This window comes from Pseudoliparis swirei, chromosome 1, assembly GCF_029220125.1.
Source record: "Pseudoliparis swirei isolate HS2019 ecotype Mariana Trench chromosome 1, NWPU_hadal_v1, whole genome shotgun sequence".
NCBI lineage: Eukaryota > Metazoa > Chordata > Actinopteri > Perciformes > Liparidae > Pseudoliparis > Pseudoliparis swirei.
The window spans coordinates 14,675,641-14,685,723 of NC_079388.1; positions in this window are offsets into that span (position 1 = coordinate 14,675,641).

Sequence of the window (10,083 nt, forward strand, 5' to 3'; positions counted from 1 at the left end):
CGAGGAGGAGGAGGAGGCGGTGGCAAGGAGGAGGAGGAGACGGCGAGGAGGAGGCGTGTTTAACCAGCGCCGTGTCTGACCGAGGTGCGCCTCACACAATACCTGGCATCCCGCCACCTTTTTCTTTTCTTGTTTTTTTGGCGCTCCCGTTCCCTCTTCTCACCTGCCACTTTTTCTCCCCCCCCCCCGCATCCGTCTACACCTCGCCCCCCCCCCTTCCCCAAAGAATCGGACATTGTTTCACGTTCCCGCGGCAACGCGTCGTCGTCTTCTCCCTCTTTATTCCTTCAGTTTTTGTTCACAGGCTCCAGAGTTTGACCTCATCCACATGACTAAAAGTATTTCCAGCCACATAATAGCTGGAAGTGTGTGTGTGTGTGTGTGTGTGTGTGTGTGTGTGTGTGTGTGTGTGTGTGTGTGTGTGTGTGTGTGTGTGTGTGTGTGTGTGTGTGTGTGTGTGTGTGTGTGTGTGTGTGTGTGTGTGTGTGTGTGTGTGTGTGTGTGTGTGTGTCCCACATTCTCTTATTCCAAACTGGGTCAGGCCTCCAGCTTACTGGGGGCTTACCGTACAGTATGTAGTAACACCGATAGCAAAGGTCACTGTGTGTTATTTCCTTCTCTCTGTGCTTGTATTATGGTCTGTTTTTCTTTTCTCTTTTGAGCAACCGTAAGTGTTTGTTATGTTTTTTTATCTCGGATCGCTCTCGGGGGGGCGTGTCCGGCCGCTCACCTCCCGGGCGCCGCTGAACCCCACGCCACTTTGAAGAAGAAGAAGAAGAAGAAAAATCCACCAAAACAAAGACATGACGCCTCTTGAACTGCGCACACGCAGAAAGTGGAGACGTAGGGCAGCGGCCACGGTCACAAAGCTAATTAGTGATTTACGCGCCGAGATGCAGTGGATCATCTATGGACACACACACACACACACGCAGTGAACTCATTAGCTCCAGACAGTGAGCACAAAGAATCAACACACTAGGCTAGCTTTGAAATGGGAAACCTGCCACACACACACACACACACACACACAGATAGGTGCTCTAAAAGTGCATTTTCTTGCCTTCTCGAAGGCTTGATTTGATGGCCGCTGCTACTGGAGAGGGAGAGAGAGGGAGATATTTCTATATATGTGTTTCTGCATCGGTCGGCGAGCTGCAACGATAATTCACCCAGTGTCTGCGCTCCCTTCCCCCCCCCCTCGCGGTGCATGTTCACAGAGCACACTGTGTCCTATAGATGAGGCCCACCGTGGGGGACGTGTGTCACGCTGCAGCCTGTGGACGCCCGGAGGCTCGTCTGGTTTGGGCCTCTGGCTCCACGTCCACATACTGCAGCCAGTGTGCGGTGCGTTCAGGCTCCTGGTCAGATATCACGAGATGTCACCAGCCGGGAGGAAACGATCGAGACGATTCGTCGTTATCTTTTCTTTGTGCTTTTTTAAAAACCGTGAAATCGGATTTTGTTTAATAATGCCTCTTTTTTCTTTTTCAGTTTTTTCAATTATTTTTTAAATCTTTGTGTGTGTGTATATGTATATATATATACACACATATGTGTATATATATATATGTGTGTGTATATATATATACACATATATGTATGTGTGTGTGTATATATGTATCATGTCCCTTTTTATTTTTTATTATGTTCACTTGACATTTTTTTATTTGTTTTATGTTAATATATCTAAACAAATAAAAAATATATAAGTGATAAAAAAATAATCCCTCTTTTTTTTAAAAAGGTTTGTCTGTAAAGTTGAAGATCTGTTTTTTTGTGCAATATAAATATACATCTCTACATACATGATCTCTAGGAGCCGTTTAGCCTTTATGCTAAACTAACTAGCTTTAAGTGTAGATACAGATATCCAGAGCACCAGCGATGTTCTCATCACACTCAGTGCTGCGTGGCGCATCTACAACTTTACTCTGATGCAACAGTTTGAGATAACATAGTTTTAACTCTTTTCAGTGTGCGGCCAATCGGCCAATCAGAGGCCGTTGAACTTGGCGATCCTCTCTGTCGTCCAGTGACGGTGCGTCGAGGTAACTTGAAGTCCACTTAATCCTAATCTCTAATCCCATTGGACTAAACATTCCCTGCCATCTGGCAAAAGAAGAAAAAATACCCACCCCCACACACACACACACACACACAGCTAATCAGATAGAGCAGCAGCTGTGGTCCAAGACGCTGTTGACTTGAAGACTCTCTGGTTCTGGAGAATATCGGCTCGTGGTCGGAACATGTCGGCGGATAATGCAGAAGGACAAATATCTGAATACTATAGACACCACACACACACACACACACACACACAGACGGTGGTTCTTACACTTTCTCAGAGGAGAAGTATGTGGAACGCCAAGGACTCGGTTGAGAATGTGTCTCCGTAAACAAGACGGCGCGAAACGTTCCAACTATCAGGTGGCCAGCTGTTGTGTGTGTGTGTGTGTGTGTGTGCGTGTGTGTGTGTTTCCTCTGTTCAGGGTCAGTGTTTTGCTGTCTAGCAGGAAGAGGACAGACGCTTCAAAACGTGGGTGTTGCGTAACCGAGTGAGAAACACAACACTGTCAGGTGTGACTCAATCAGATAACAGAGCTGTGTGTGTGTGTGTTTGTGTGTGTTTGTGTGTGCAAATGAGAGGGTTCTGCTTGTTGTTGTTGTTGCATGTTTCATATTAGCAACGCAATAACTAATATGAAACGAGTGCGAGTGCGTTGGTGGTTTCCTCTGCACAGGTGTAGTAGTTGTGGGTTTGTACCTAAATGCACTATGGAACACACACACACACACACACACACACACACACAGCCTATGCATCGAGCAGACCATCATTAATTGACGTGTGTGTGTGTGTGTGTGTGTGTGTGTGTGTGTGTGTGTGTGTGTGTGTGTGTGTGTGTGTGTGTGTGTGTGTGTGTGTGTGTGTGTGTGTGTGTGTGTGTGTGTGTGTGTGTGTGTGTGTCGCTCTCTGGCTACTGAGGTATATCTGAAAAAAGTGACAGAAGGAAGAGGAGAGGAAGAGATGTGATGAGATGTGAAGACCCTCTAAGGAAGCTGTCATAGGGTGCACTGTAAGCATGGCTTCCTTTCGTCTCTCTCTCTCTCTCTCTCTCTCTCTCTCTCTCTCTCTCTCTCTCCCCACCCTGCATATTTCCTGCCGGGTTATGTAATGCGGGGGCCGCTCCGTACTTTCTCCCCTTCTTCTTCTTCAATCCAGAGCATGACATGCCTTCCTGTTTTTCCAACAGCCCAGTGAACTGTTTTCCCAGGGCAACACACACACACACACACACACACACACCAAAATGTCACATATTTAAGTAACTTGCCACCCCCTGATGTCTGGTGGGCCACTTTAATATCATTGTCTCACTCCTCCCACACTTTCTGTGTGTGTGTGTGTGTGTGTGTGTGTGCGTGTGCGCGTGCGTCATCTGCTTTCACGTCATAATAAATGCCCTCTCTCCATTTCCTCTCTTTTTGATGTGTGTGTGTGTCCACTTGGGCAAGAAATGGGTGCGCCATCCCATAGATGACCAGCAATGCAGCGCGTGCTCGTGTCGGCACGCGTGTGTGTGTGTGTGTGTGTGTGTGTTGCACCAATGCAGTGTGTGTGAGACAAAGAGAGAGAGACAGCGTGTGTGTGTGTGTGTTGCAGCAATGCAGTGTGTGTGAGACAAAGAGAGAGAGACAGCGTGTGTGTGTGTGTCTCTCGCTCGCTCGCGCCGGAGCCTTTTTTCCCGCCAGTGCGGCGTTTTGTGGGAGGGGCTGTGGCTGAGCTCAGCAGCAACAAAGAGCCAGCGCTTCCCGCCCAATATGCAAATATCCGTGGAGTGGGCGGGGCCTAGAGCCTCCCCGACTGCAGCGCTTAACGCTTTCACTGCCGCAGTGGAAGTCAGGCTGTGTGCGTGTGTGCGTGCGTGTGTGTCTGCGCGCTCCTGTAAACTTGATTGTGTGCGTGTGTGTGTGTGTGTGTGGACTTTATTCGGCAGTTGATATGCAAACACTCTGATCTCAGTCACATTAAATGAGCTGCTGACTATTGACCCTCTGATTCTGCCCCACTGTCTCTCTGCTGGAATATTACACATTAGCTGTGTCTACACTTGATTTAACATACATTAAATTAAGAATTTGCAAGTACACACAATATTATAATATATATATATATAATACAATCTTTAAAATAAACTGATCTTGGACCCTCTTTAATGTTGATATCCTGTCCCCTGCTGTTCCAATGATCATATAATTACAATGCGGAAGGTTATGTTTTGATCGGCGTGTATTTATTTATTTATTTGTATGCGTGTTATTCGCATAACACAAAAAGTATCGCATGAAATTTGGTGGGATGATTGGTTATTATCCGGGGACCATTTGATTAGATTTTGGGATCAATTGGGTCAAAGGTCAAGGTCAAGGTCATGAAAAGGTCAACATCTTCTTATTACCATAGCACGGTCAATGTTTATCCAATTGGCATGCAACTAATGCCAAAATGTTCATAATTCAATGCCCAATCTTGTGATATGCGAAGGTATGCGCTCTACCGAGTGCCCGTTTTAGTTCTACATTTATTCATCCACATTCATTTAAATATATAACAATATGAATATATTAACCTGTGAAACAGCTGGAATTGTTGTATTCTCCTTGCTGTGGAGAGATCTGGAACCATTTCTCCTTTATTTCAGTAACATAATATATATTATTGAAATATTCAATATATATTATTGACATATTATACATTAATATCACCCTCTTGTGACATTAAATTAACAGCTCTCGTTACTTTTCCTCATTCTTACCGGGTCTCTTAATTTGGCTATTGACCCTGTTAAAAAAAAAATCAGATAGTTAGGATAAGAATTCAAACGTATTTCTTTGGATGAGGTCCATTGAGATCATATCTGCACCCGTGGGTGACGTGAGCTTTGATGCTAAAAGACGAATCGCCTTAAATCCATATTTTCTATTAACAAGTGGCGTCTCACCTCTAAACCACTTTAGGTGCATCGTGTTACTAAAAAGTGTTTAAAAAATCCGACGCAGCTCCGTTTGCTTTGTGCAGGTATTGCAAAACAGGTGTGTGTGTGTGTGTGTGTCCACTTCTCGCCTATGTTCTAAGCGTGTTTTGCAAGCCGGCATAACATTAGACGGCCTGTACACATGTGCGCTCCAGACACACTGAACAAAGGACTCTCTCACAGGAAGAAACACACACACACACACACACACACTTCACACACTCATACCCACATTTTGAATGTCATCTCAAGAACTGCAGAATGTCTTCCTTTCTTTTTAATGATTTGGAAAACACACAGCTACAGGAATGCACCTGGACACACACACACACATACACACACACACAAACACACACAAGGAAACAAAAAACAACAGTGAGTTTAGCGGAAGGCGGGAGGGGAAGCCAACGGAGGGAAACCACTGTTGAAGGTGTATCGGTTAACAGTTTGGCTGATAAGGTGACCCCCACACACACACACACACAAAACACACACACACACACTTGCAGGGCAGTTAAAAGTTAATTCCTGATCCGTTCCGGCCGAGACTTAAAAGAGGGAAAGACACAATTTGAGCGCGGGGAATTTTGGCATAAAAACAACTTTGATATTCTGTGATGGCCTTGGACTCCCCCCCCCCCCCACACACACACACACTCATGACCCGGTCTGCGGGTTTCGTTCCACTTCCATAACAAGAGTCTGAAAGCTGCTGCACTTCCTCTTGTATCTGTTGTACGTTCGTTATTGAACGGTCCGGTTTGACCACGACGAGTAAAGGTCATGACCTTCAACAAGTTCCACTGGTCCGGGTTTTAATTCACAGTCACCATCCATCACCTGCGCATGACATTCATCTTTCACATGTTGAGCTTCACGTCGTCTACTGAACGCTGCAGTCAATAAATGACATACACACACACACACACACACATAGGAGGTTGAATTTGAATGTACGCTGTTAAGGAAGTAGAGTGAGACGTTGGTTCCTTATTTATTACATGACAGTTAGGGCATGCTGCCAGACACACACACACACACACACACACACACACACACTCTTTCTTCCCTCTAAACCACCATTGGCCTGCTGTCTTTTTCCCGTCTACCTGCAGCTGTGGTTCGTCTCCTGCCCTCTGAGATGCTCGCTGCTCCCTTTTCCATATATAACTCCTGACGGGGTCTCCTGTGCCCCCCCGCCCTACTTCCAACCTTGCAGCGCTCACACTGTACAGTGCATGGCCATACAGCCGGACCCTGAAGACCGTTCTCCAGGTCCTTCAGCAGCTTCCATGAGTGGTGGTGATGTTTTTTTTAATGTCTTTAATGAGATGTTTTTAAGCTGATTGGTGATTAAACTCTTAATGCTTATTTAGAATAACAGATTAAAGTTAGAATTTATCATGTTGCTATATTATTAAAGTGTCAGGAGGTCTTTTTAGGGGGAAGTACATTCACAACTAGAACGGGCACTCGGTAGAGCGCATACCTTCGCATATCACAAGATTGGGCATTGAATTATGAACATTTTGGCATTAGTTGCATGCCAATTGGACAAAAATGTATCGTGCTATGGTAAAAAAAAGATTTTGACCTTTCCATGACCTTGACCTTTGACCCGATTGATCCAAAAATCTAATCAAATGGTCCCCAGATAATAACCAATCATCCCACCAAATTCCATGTGATTCAAGAAGATTTGACCTGTTCATGACCTTTGACCTTGACCTTTGACCCGATCGATCCCAAAATCTAATCAACTGGTCCCCGGATAATAAACAATCATCCCACCAAATTTCATGCGATTCGGTTCAATACTTTTTGAGTTCTGCGAAAGATTTTGACCTGTTCATGACCTTTGACCAAATCTAATCAAATGGTATAACCAATCATCCCACCAAATTCCATGTGATTCAAGAAGATTTGACCTGTTCATGACCTTTGACCTTGACCTTTGACCCGATCGATCCCAAAATCTAATCAACTGGTCCCCGGATAATAAACAATCATCCCACCAAATTTCATGCGATTCGGTTCAATACTTTTTGAGTTCTGCGAAAGATTTTGACCTGTTCATGACCTTTGACCTTGACCTTTGACCCGATCGATCCCAAAATCTAATCAAATGGTCCCCGGATAATAACCAATCATCCCACCAAATTCCATGTGATTCAAGAAGATTTGACCTGTTCATGACCTTTGACCTTGACCTTTGACCCGATCGATCCCAAAATCTAATCAACTGGTCCCCGGATAATAAACAATCATCCCACCAAATTTCATGCGATTCGGTTCAATACTTTTTGAGTTTTGCGAATAACACGCATACAAATAAATAAATAAACAAATAAATAAATAAATAAATACACGGCGATCAAAACATAACCTTCCGGCATTTTCAATGCGAAGGAAGGTAATAAAGCATAAAGCATTTAACTTAATTGGTTGTTTAAAAAAATAGTCATTATTGATCCACTGCTGCCCCCTTGTGGTCAGAGAGGGGACTGCAGCACATTTATTGTTAACCTATCTAACTGGTGGAAATGACCTGAAGCCTGTTGCTGTATTCATTACATTAAAGATTAAGTGTGTGTGTGTGTGTGTGTGTGTGTGTGTGTGTGTGTGTGTGTGTGTGTGTGTGTGTGTGTGTGTGTGTGTGTGTGTGTGTGTGTGTGTGTGTGTGTGTGTGTGTGTGGTTAGATTTGTGGATGTATTAGAATAGCTTTTTCTTTTGATATTTTCTTTTAATTTAATTCTTTGTTGTTGTTGATATATTTAGTCTTTTGAGTGTTGATTTGTTTGTTAGTTGGGTAACGCTGTGGGCCCCTCGTGTTGTATGTAGAAGAAGGCAGGTACAGGACCAGCATGCACCTGGGTAGACCTGTGTTGTTGTTTTTACCAGCGTTAGGAGTTCCTTTGTTGTTTTGTTTATCTGCTTGTTTTGTTTATTTATTTAGCGATGCATTCTTTAGGCTGTGTGAACCACACACTCATTGGAGTTATGTTTGTTCTTTCATTTATTAACCTCCGCTCCTGAACGACGTACATGCTGCTCTTTGAAGTTTCAGAACTTTGGAAAAGAAAATGCCCGTTTACTTCGTTTAGAGTTTATTGATCAGAACCCTGAAGTTCCTGTTTGTTCTTGTGTTCTCTCTTTAAATCATAAACAGATCGGAATGCTTTAGAGTGTTGAGAGTATCCGGAGTTTACTTCCCTTATTTCTTATATTGAAGATATACTCCCGTTCCAAAGTTTGGGCTCACTTAGAAATGACCTTATATTTCAAAGCACTTTTTTTCAATACATATAACATTAAATAAATCAGAAATAAACTTTATACATCGTTAATGTGGTAAATGTCTATTCCCTGGTGTTTAATGAAGTCTCTACATATGTGTATAGAGGCCCATCTCCAGTGTTCTAGTGATACATTGTGTTATCGCCTTAGAAGACTAACGGAGGGGTAGAAAACCCTTTCTTTGTGAGCGCAGCTGAAAACAGTTTTACTGGTGAGAGAAGCTATAAAACTGAACTTCCTTTGAGCCACAAGTTTAAAGAACAACATTAATATTTACAATAAAAATCATTATTTCTAACCTTGTCAATGTCTTGACTATATTTTCTATTCATTTAGCATTTTATAAGATAAATAAAAGTTTGAGTTTTCATGGAAAACACGAAAATGTCTGGGTGACCCTAAACTTTTGAACGGTAGTGTATATTTAGGAGATTTGTGGGACCAAATAATACATTATAAGTACATTTTTGTTTCAGTTGTGATACATATTATTACACACACGCACACCATCAATTGTTGAATGTAATAAATGACAAGTTTATTGTTGCACAAAATGTACAAAATAACAAGCAAATGGACGGCCCCCCTATCCCCCCCCCCCCCACGCCTTAGTGCCCCTCCCCTCCCTGATCTGTAGTAATGAAGCTGAATTTCTGAAACCTATGACTACGGCAATTCTGATGGTCCAAGCCCAAAACGCATGGTGGATTCTGAGAGACAACACATACCCCAAATTTCAGCGTCACTGAACAATTAAAAATGAATAAAAACACATTATTTACACATTTCTGTCAGAACTTTTACAACATGCCATCTATATATTTATACAGAATATGCTGGTTCACATACGCCTGTATAGAAAATATATTATAAGATCAAATTAAATGAGACTTAAGGGCTCTCCGTTGAAATCTCCGTTTTTAAATGTGTTTAATTTCTCACTTCACCTCTGATGACCTCTGAAAGAAAGACCGCCAGTGATACAGATCTCCATGTTCTGAGGACCCCAAGCTGACCACCAGATGCCTGTTGGGAAAAGCCTCCTGTGTTTACCCCGGAGCGCTCGGACCTCTCCCCTAAAATGTAAATGTTGTGACCTCTGACTTTAAAATGACCATCGGGGGTTTTTACAGGACTTCGTGTCACCCCCCTGACCCCCCCTTGACCCCCCGACCTCCCTCCTCGAGCCCGGGGACAACTGTTTTTTGGGCCCTGGGTGAAGAAGTTAAAAGTTTGCCACTTCTGGTTTCCCCAAAAAATATATTTTGTTCTTAATCTGATTAAATTTCCGTTTGTAATTTTTTTTTATTATGTGAACGGCAAAAAAAAGAAGAAGAAAAAAAGCTAATTCATTTGTTATTCAATCATATTAGTGCAAACAAAAAGAAGGGATGAATTCACTGAGGTCTTACAAGCTAGTGTACTCTGCGATCTCTCGGCCACATGAGAGAGAGAGAGAAGCATAGGGAAGGAGAGAGAGAGACAGAGAGAGAGAGAGAGATAATCAGGGCAAAACAGAGGCCTCCTAAATAAAAGCTTTCTCGCCTCCTTGCCTCCTTTCCTTCAGCAACAGAAGCAGAGGCACGGGGGGCAAATCTCCGGAGTGCATCCATCACATTGCTCCACCAAACCACCTGCAAGGCGGAGATCGGGGCAGCCGAGGGTCACGGGGAGGTCAGGATGTCAGATCTGAGGGGCGGAGATGGCGTTGTGTCTGTGTGCAAAAATACCTGTCAGACTATC